This window comes from Micromesistius poutassou (genome assembly GCF_964030765.1).
Source record: "Micromesistius poutassou genome assembly, chromosome: 3".
NCBI classification, from domain to species: domain Eukaryota; kingdom Metazoa; phylum Chordata; class Actinopteri; order Gadiformes; family Gadidae; genus Micromesistius; species Micromesistius poutassou.
Genome location: NC_140273.1, coordinates 20,798,298 through 20,808,040, shown reverse-complemented (window position 1 = coordinate 20,808,040; position 9,743 = coordinate 20,798,298).

The following is a 9,743-nucleotide window of genomic DNA, read 5'->3' as shown; positions in this document are numbered from 1 at the left end:
TAAATGGGCCATGGGTTGGTGGGTGAGCATTTATTTATTTTTATTTATGGAGGGGCAACTCCAAAATATATATGAAAATGCTTTGTGTCCATGTTTATGCCACACCAGGCTTTGGCTACAGAACTAACACTTTAGTAGGATCACTTATCTATTGTTTTTCTTCTTCTCATGGAATTTGTTGACAAAGTATATAATATATCACTAGATTTATCCTTTCATGATTCATTTCAATTGCAGACACTCCACGAACTTGGGATCTGATGCACACCATCTCTTGGTTGTTAAACCGGTTTGGGTGGGATTTGATGCACACCATCTCCTGGGTGTTAAACCGGTTTGGGTGGGATCTGATGCACACCATCTCCTGGGTGTTAAACCGGTTTGGGCTTTGATTCATTGTGGCGGCTAACAAGCACTACTCCATCTACATGTTTGTGGCCTTCTACATCACCACCCACCTCTGGGATGCACATTACAACATCATCCCTCATGCACACCTTACAGTCACTACTGATTCCACTGATATCCACACTCCACACCTTGTTAATGATTAGTCAAATTGATTGCCTTTTGTTAAATAAATGACTGTTCTTAAACCGTTCATGGTGTGTCTCCCACATTTGTCATGGCTGAAGAGCGAGGTTATGATGGCAGCTGCAGTTTTTTTCTTACCCTAGGTTTTTTTCCCTGCCCATATGTATCTGGATGATAATTTGTCCCATTCCCAAAACTGTTCATCTACAGGTATTGAATGAAAAAGGCATAACATCCTGTATTATTCTTTACACATCATTTTTACTATGGATGTTAAATCCAGGTTCCAATCATATTGATCAAAGGACACTCAAAGCTTGGTATTGTAATGGCAGTTATAAGTTAATTGTTTTTATCTTGCAGTCCCTGTTGTACTACAATAAAATATATTTTAATGGATAATATACATTTAAGTATCTTTAATTAACTAAACTACCTACTAAATAGGTATTCATCATGGTTTGCCCTCTCAAAGGCTGAGTGGAAGTTCTCTCCCCAGGACTTGAAGATGAAAAGGAGTCATTCTAGGAATAGTGATAGTGATCACATGAACTAAGTTTATAGGGGAGACAGTGAGTGTAATAATTACATTCATGTGTCCTTCATTTCCACTCTGCCTCATATAGAATCATACAGAATGTGGTAGTAACATATATTATATATGTTAATATTATGAACAACATTTGTAAACCATATATTCACAGTATAAACTACAACTTCTTGATGGAGATTCACCTGAAATATATTATTTTGTTGAAGTGCACCATTGGGATATTCCAGAATATCAAAAATAATATTATACATCAAATAGGCTACTGCTATAAAGTAGGCCTAGTGTTTATGATTTGCCTTATTGACTAAAATTGCCTAATACAATCAGATACTGTATTAAAATGATAGATAATGCAGTAGGCCTTTAAATACTGTGGGGAAATATGTTCCCAAAAGTTAAATTCAACTCGCCTAATGTTGCCATTTCATACCACGAAGATGCAAAATGACCGAAGTAGAGAGGCAAATAATGATGTAGGCCTATGTATATTACAAAATATAAATGCATTTTTCTTTTTCTGGATTATCTAATTATATATTTTCCATTTAGTTTTATAGATGACAACATTTATGTACGTTAAAAAGAAAACAAAATCCTACAGTTCACAAGTCTCCTAAATGTGTGTAATGCAGCAAGTTTCGTCCTGAATGAAGCACGATAAAGGTATTGGATGTGGGCGGGGCTGGACCTTCCAATCCGGATGTGGGCGTGGTTGGACGTCCAACTCCGCCTTTCCACAGGCCGCAGCTGTTAGTACGTGAAGGTAACGGCTGCGGCCTGCGGGAAGGCGGAGCTAGACATCAAGCCCCGCCCAGAAAGGTCCAGCCCCGCCCACAATCATATTGAGCATACCTGTTCCGGTTGCGGAAGACTGAAAGTCCATCATGTCAGTCAGTAAGCCTCATTCACATGTAATGAGGAGTTAAATACGTTTTATTGCAGAGAATTGTTGTTATGAAGTTAAACTGTAGGTTAGCGTTAGTGGTTAAAACATTTAACCTGTTGTTAATGTTACCCTACTCAACAGGTGCTTCTAGATAACTATGTTACACTTCAAGAAACATTGGGTTATCGTTAATTAACGTTACTGTTAACCGAGCTGTAACGTCAAAGCTGTGTTCACACCAAACGCAAATTAAAATATGTCTGTTACTTAATTACAGCTATCTGTTGTGCTTGACTATGAACCAAGGGAGCACAATCACAGCTGATCACAGCTTGCCCCACATACTGGCTTGTTGGGTTTACTTGCTTCGCGTTTGGTAACAGTAACGGTAACAAAGCAAACTCTGTTAAGAAGGATTAACACTAATTGTGTTGATTTTATAAGCTGAATCGGCTGCCGTGGATTCCTATCCATTCCATATGATCGTTTTTTTAATGCTTAACTAGCACAATAGCTACATTAGCTTGGTACATTATGCTAGCCATTTACTTTATAGCTAACAAAAATGTTGTCGATAGAATTATTATTATTTTGTGCATGAATTTGCATCTAATGATCTTTGCCTTTTGATATAATTGTCTCAGCAGCACGCCACCATTTAACAACAGAGGACCCAGAAATCCCTTTGGCGGACACCTATTGCTGTCCATGTTGTTATTTCACTATGACTGAAAGACATACTGTATACTGTATCACCAGAAAAAACATTTAAAGTTGGCAGTGCATCATCAAGGTATGGTCTGAACAAACTGATGATTACATTATATTATTGAGAGAAAACATATATTGTCTCCTTTCCCCTACTAGTCAAGCATGTGCTTCTGTTTGTGGATTGTGTGTGAGGTTGTCAGTAGCTCTGATTGTGATAATGTTGTCTCACAGGTTATCTCATCTGCAAATGCAGCCGGCAGTGCAGAGACGCGGCACATTTTCACTGCATAAATTTCCAGAGAACTATCGTACGTAGAATATCAGTTTCTCTCTCACCAGAAGTCATGTGTGGTGAGACGCAGGGGGCAGAGCCCTTTGTAATGATCAGGGCCGGCACAGCCAATGGCTTGCGTCTCCACCTTATTTATTCACAATTGGCCTTTGTGTCTGCAGGTGCCACAATTGATCTCCTCGTTACTTCCGGCTGCGCCCCTCCAGTCAACCGGCTGCCGCGCTTCTGCCTGTCGCCTGCTGGTGCCCTGCCTTGGTTGGTGGTGCGTGCGGGATTATTGATCGCGTAGCATTCTCGTAACATCCTCGATCCCCTACCGAACGTTAACATCCAGCGGTGCTCCGTGAGCTCGCTGACTTGAGTAGGGAGTTGCCAACTTCCTGGTACTGCCGATTGCGTCGTTGCCGACTGCTGTTTTTACCACCCGTCGCTTACCTGCATGGCTGCCTTAGCTGTCCTGGGCTAGCCTTGAAGATAGCGGCGAAGACGCGAACAACGCGAGTTTGGTCGTTTGTATATGCTTTCTTCTACTTCTCTGTTTCCAGGTGCTGAGTGCCCACGGCAGGGAGGCAACTAGATCCCATAGGTGGTGGTGCCCCTTCTTCCCGAGTGTCTTTCACGTGTGCCCTTTTGGATTTTCTCTTTATTTTGCCATTTTGAACCTGCGTTTTGCTTTTGCTGTGAGTATGTGTGAACACGAGTGACTGGTTGGTGTTGATGGATTCTCCCCTCCGTGTTCCTGGTATCTTGCCCCCCCTGCTGGTAAGCCTCAGCCCTGATCGTTCTGTCTTTCCCCTACGTACAGTGTCATTGTAATTGTCATGTTTTAATCAATAAAGACAACCTATTTCGTAACCTTGTCTCTGGTGCCGTTAGTCAACGAACGTGTGTGCTAAATTCTTGTTTTCAGTTCATTGATTTATATTTCCCTGGGTGCAATTCCTAGGGTGGCGTTGTCTATTACCCCCGTTTCTCTTAATGCCACACGGGCAAAAGAACCGGATGAAGATACAAACGTATACAAACCGGATTTGTATTTGTAAGTATACTTTGGAAGTGCATATAGCCTATTGGCTACACAACTCACGTGACTAATTAGCAGGGAACAGGTGAGACTGATAAGAGACATAATTAGGCAGGAAAAGCACAGAGAACAGACAGTTGAAATTGGCGACATCTAGTGGTTATCTAAAAAAGTCCAACATTGTGACAAGCAGAGTGCAGGATTCCTCTTTCCAGGGATGGTTCAGACAGACATAATGGTAGCATCACCATAATCTATAGAGTGAGTGTGTTATATACATGCACACGTAATACATATGTACTAAACATGTATATCAAAAGCAGCCGTGTTAGAGGATGGAGCCGTTTAAGCATGGCCACGTGGATGCAATGACCTACGCCGAATAAAGTATAGCAAGCTACACTTAGAAATACTCGTATATATAATATAATCGTACGCAACACAGGTGAAGCCTCTCACATTACAATCATGTACACAACATAAATGTATACTAGGGATTGGCAACTTTCATTATAAAGAGGGCCACAATTTTTGATCATCACCATCAAAGGACCACATGACCGAATAAGAACAAATATGTGTCTATATCTGTATCAGTAGAGGCTGGTGATACAATTTGTGGGTGGGGGGTCTGGGATTCCTCCCCCAGAAAAATTTGAATATGGCCGATTTGATTTCCTGTATTCTGGTGCCTTTTTGGGGATGGCCACTACCTAAAAATGTATTCTGATTCATAGCCTATGTATGTTAATTGAACCAACATACATTCATTTCATGTTTTCCATGCTCAAGTGCATTTTTAACATGTCTATATTCTTGTTAAAGGTCCCATGGCATGCTATTTTATGGATGCTTTAATATAGGTGTTAGTGGGCCCCTAATACAGTATTTGAAGACGTTCAAGAAATTCAGCCTTGGTGCAGAGTTACAGCCACTACGAGCCAGTCCCACAATGAGCTCTCCACAAACGTGCCGTGGGGGTGTGGCCCTGAGCAGCTTGCGGCCACGGTACCATGCGCTAGTGTTTACAGTGGAACACTGAACACTACGGGTGCTCCGGCGGGAGTCCTGGAGCTCTATATCTAAATAATATCATATTATATTTAGATATCGATATAATATAATATATATTATCATGGTCAAAAGCTGTTTACTCCTCCGGATGATATTATGAATCTCCAACGACTGCGTCGGGTTCTCAGACGCCTCTGGTTCTTCCACTTCCACGTCAATAATAAGTGCTTTGGCAGCGGGCAGCGTTCAGCGGGGCTCCGGCGGACAACCCTGGGCAACAATCCTTTTCTCTTCCATGTCGCGGTTCCCAATTCCTTCTCAACCATGGCCGAGATATCCCCCACTACAAATCTCGTTGTGGAAATACCAGAGACCTCAGAGAACCCGACGCAGTCTAGTCTTTTCACCAAATGGGAGCTTTATGCAAGCTTGCGTTATTGTGTTGCGTGTTATGCGCCATAACACCAACAGCAGAACAGTTATCCAAATAACAAAGAACACTTGCGTTACAGTGTGTGTATTCACACACACACACACACATTTTAAATATTTATTTATGCCCACATATAAAAAAGTACAAGGGTTCTTGCACAAGGGACATAAACACTGCCAGTGCAGTTGACAATGGAAGACGGTCAGACACAAAACGCCTGGGCAGCTGAACGCAGTTACATACAAAATGACCTACAGGTCAGATAGAAAACAGACATTTAAGGATACAAAAAACAACGTCTCCTCCAGATTGAACGGCTACCAATAATAACTGAGACTGAGCAGTACCTGGCCAACTGTTAAGCTCTTCTTTTAGGGAGGCCGGCCATCTGAAGGCCCCTCACAACCAACTTATGCGCATGCCCCAGACTACCAAATATAAAGACTAGAAGTTTACACCTGTAGCCTAGCTGAGAGATGGTCTGCTTCAGCTGCTGATATTTCAGCACTTTGGTCAGAAAGGCCTCCTCTAGGCTGTAATCAAAGGTACAGCCGACCTCCAGAATGAGCACCTCTCTATGATTTTCATTAACAACAACATCAGGAGTATTAGCTGTTACATGAGAGAACATTGAGACATCATTACACAGGCTGAACATACTCGGCTTCACAGTAGAATGTTTATACAGCATGATGGAAGACCTGAAGATAGAAGAGATATCTGCTGATAACAAATCTACAATTCTGTCATGCCTACATATGTAGAGCCCTCTGTAAACATGGCAACCATTTAAGATGTGAGACATGGTTTCAGCTATTTGTTCACTGCCATGGTGTATACAGTAAGGAGCATGACTTCCTGGAAACCAGATGGACAGGTTCAGTTTAGTTGGTAAAACCTGCAGTCTCGCTTTTATAGCAAATGTAACAATGTTCTCATCCAGGGCAGCATTTCTGAACACAGCGTGTGAGACAGAGTGGTCTGCAGCTGGGAGACATGCAATCTTCCCTTGAAGTCTCAGCTCAGTCCATTGCTGCCGCTGCCTCCGTTGTTGCGCCCCCAAGAGGTGACCTCGAGCATTTCTCAGTGGGAGTAGATGTTTTGTCCCACATACATTCACAGTTGCTTTTACAGAGATGTTGGGGTCGGATATAACCTCCTCTGAGACCTCCACGGCCTCAGAGTCAGACCCCGTCCACTCCAGGGTAACATCAGCCCAGCAACACAGATCGTTCAGGTCAGGCCAGTCTGACCACACACCGAAGCCAGGAGAGCGGCTGTCCAGCTTTCCACTGGGTTTCCTCTTGAATCCCAGGAAGTTAGGCTCCGACCCACGAGCCAGAGGGACCTTGCGTCTTCTTAGGTCCAGGAACAGAGAAGCTCGGGCAAGCTCTCTGACATATTTATCATCATTGTTCAACATATTCAACAGATGGGAAAGTCTCGTAGCAATATATGTCCATTCAAAATTAGGAACACCCAGACCACCCTCACTCTTACTATGAAATATGATATTGCGTGTTGTATGTGTATTTAGGCCAGTCCATTGTCTTACAAAATATACAGTTTTATCCGTCAAATCACATAATGATTTTCGTGGAACATGTACATTAGAAAGAAGATGTTGTACCTTGGACAATGCAATTACTCTAACTGCCTCCAGCTTCATGATGAGTGGCAGTGGGGATACATTTATAGACTCAAGTCTGCTGTAATATTCTGATGTAATTTCATCGACTTGGTCTTTCCACTCACCTGCCACATTGAATTTATGACCCAAATATGTATACGTTTCATGACGTGAGTAAACTCTGAGTCACACACACACACACACACACACACACACACACACACACACACACACACACACACACACACACACACACACACACACACACACACACACACACACACACACACACACACACGTGGTGCTCGCACGGTCCTAGCTCATTGTCTCATTGGCGGGCCAAGTTCTCTGGGCCAAGCAGAGAAAGGGGAGGTAACCTGGCCCCATATGACGACATATGGGGCCAGATCCCAAATCCGCACGTTTGAGCGTTCATTTTTTTCAAAGGCGGAGCAAGATACCTACTGCTTGTTTTACACCTAACGCAATTTTTAGCTACTGGGGGACCATAGGAAGGCTAGGGGAACTCATTAATGTTAGAAAACCTCATAAAGTGAAAATTTCATGCCATGCCTTTAAACAACAAATACGAGTTTGTTTTAAAAGAAACAACAGCCACATGAGTGAATCTTATTTTTTTCAGTGCAAAGGGCTCACATACATCATCATTCAATGATGGCACAAAACTGAAAAACAGTGGCCCAACATTAAGTGCAACTAGCATTATATTCAGTGCAGTTGTAGTAGTTGTAGTGGCGACTTAAGTTTAAATCTTTCATGACTGATATCGTTTCTAAGCAAACTAGACACATGGTTTTGCCTTTGAATTATATGAACAGATACTCTGCTTCTCATCTTTACTGAAAGGTACGGTTTTCTTGATCGATTTTTCTGTAAAAAAAAGAAGAAAGAAATCTGTGGGCCTCACTGAGTGAGGATGCGGGCCGCCAGTTGCCCATCCCTGATATATACCATGGCCAGAGAACATTCTATTTTTTAGAGGTGTGCGTTATCTCAGATAAGAGCAAGTCATCACTCCATACAAATCCTCCTGAAATCAGCCTTCCTCTAAAGTTAGTAGTAAGGTCTCTTTTGTTTCCATAATGAGCAGAACCTGTCTACAGAGGTGCCTTGTGAAAAGGGTCTATTCAATTTCAATAAGCAGAAGACTGGTGTGTCACATCGATGCTTAATCAGCAGTCAACCGGGTAACCGTTTCAGTCAATGGTTTTGCATGCAATTGAATTAAGCTTGGAGAGGGAGTCCTCTACAATGCGAGCCAACGCAAGCACCAAGCGGTGCTCGGATTTGGCTCTCCTTTAGAGTGACCACACCAAGGATCGCTACATGCATAAATGACCATGCATAAATAAAAAGGAGACATCCCCTGTCGCTCTACGTTACGGAGATCAGCCTATGGGTTGGTTGCTATTAGATTTGAAGCTTGACGGTTCAAATCGAATAGTTAAAAGCATGACAGTTAAAATATAACATAATGGCAAAATGGCAGTTCTTTCTTAACTTTTAAATTTTTACAAAGTTAATTTATGATTGTTACCAACATTAGTTTATGGTTGCTGTCTCAACACGCTCCCCCTGCAGGGGTCTGAAATCACAAGCTTGAGCCATCTGCAGTTCCTTAGCAGCCAAAGGGGTCATGAGGAATCGTTCTAACACATAGAACCTTCAAATGATGCAGAACTATTCAAAGCAATTAAGTCGTCCCTACATGCAAGGGCGAGAAGAGCTGCTTTCGGGAAGGATGGCTCTGATGGCTACTAAAGAATAATGTTCAAAGGGGTGAGAATAATAATAATAATATTTTTTCATGTGTAACTAATTTATTGTGTAAGAACACAGAGTCAGACTCTTATATTAAGTCACTGGCCACTAGCCATTTAGGGCCTAAGATACTAGAAGCAAATATGTTAAGACAAAAATCTAAATATATCCATAAAGGATAAATATTAGGGCTCGGAAACGATTCAAAGTTTTAATCACGATTAATTGCATAGTATTCTTGAGTTAACTCGCGATTAATCACACTTTTAAAATTATATTTTAAAACCACTCCAATTGAAGTTAAATGAGATTATCAAATGGAATGACACATTATCATTCATACCAAATGTACTTAATAAGCAAAAACTAGACCAAGTGATCTTGAGGGAGTTTTATTGACTCATTGACTTATTATTATGATTGACTTATGGAACACGACCGATTTGGGAATTGTAAACAGGCAGTTAATTAGTACAATTGTAAACCAACACTTACCACATGTAGTTTAATTCAAATAAGTTGCACCACAGATTTGGGAATTGTAAACAGGCTGTCACTTACTGCAATTGTAATCAAGCAGTCACTAACTGCAAGTGTAATTTAATGTTAAGTAAGTGGAACTAAAAACAAAAATGATATGATATGATATGAATGTTGACATTCTGTGGGCAAAACCTTTCAAAATCAAAGTGAAAAAATAAAAAAAAGACAATGTGCGTTAATTAATGTGTATTAATTGCGCTAAAATAAGATTACTTCATGTGTAATTAACATGCTAACTTGCCCATCCCTAATAAATATACTTGAAAACAATAAACCTACTAAATAAAATAAATAATCCAAAAAATCCCAAATCAGATCATTTCCAGATCCAGTTTTGGGCA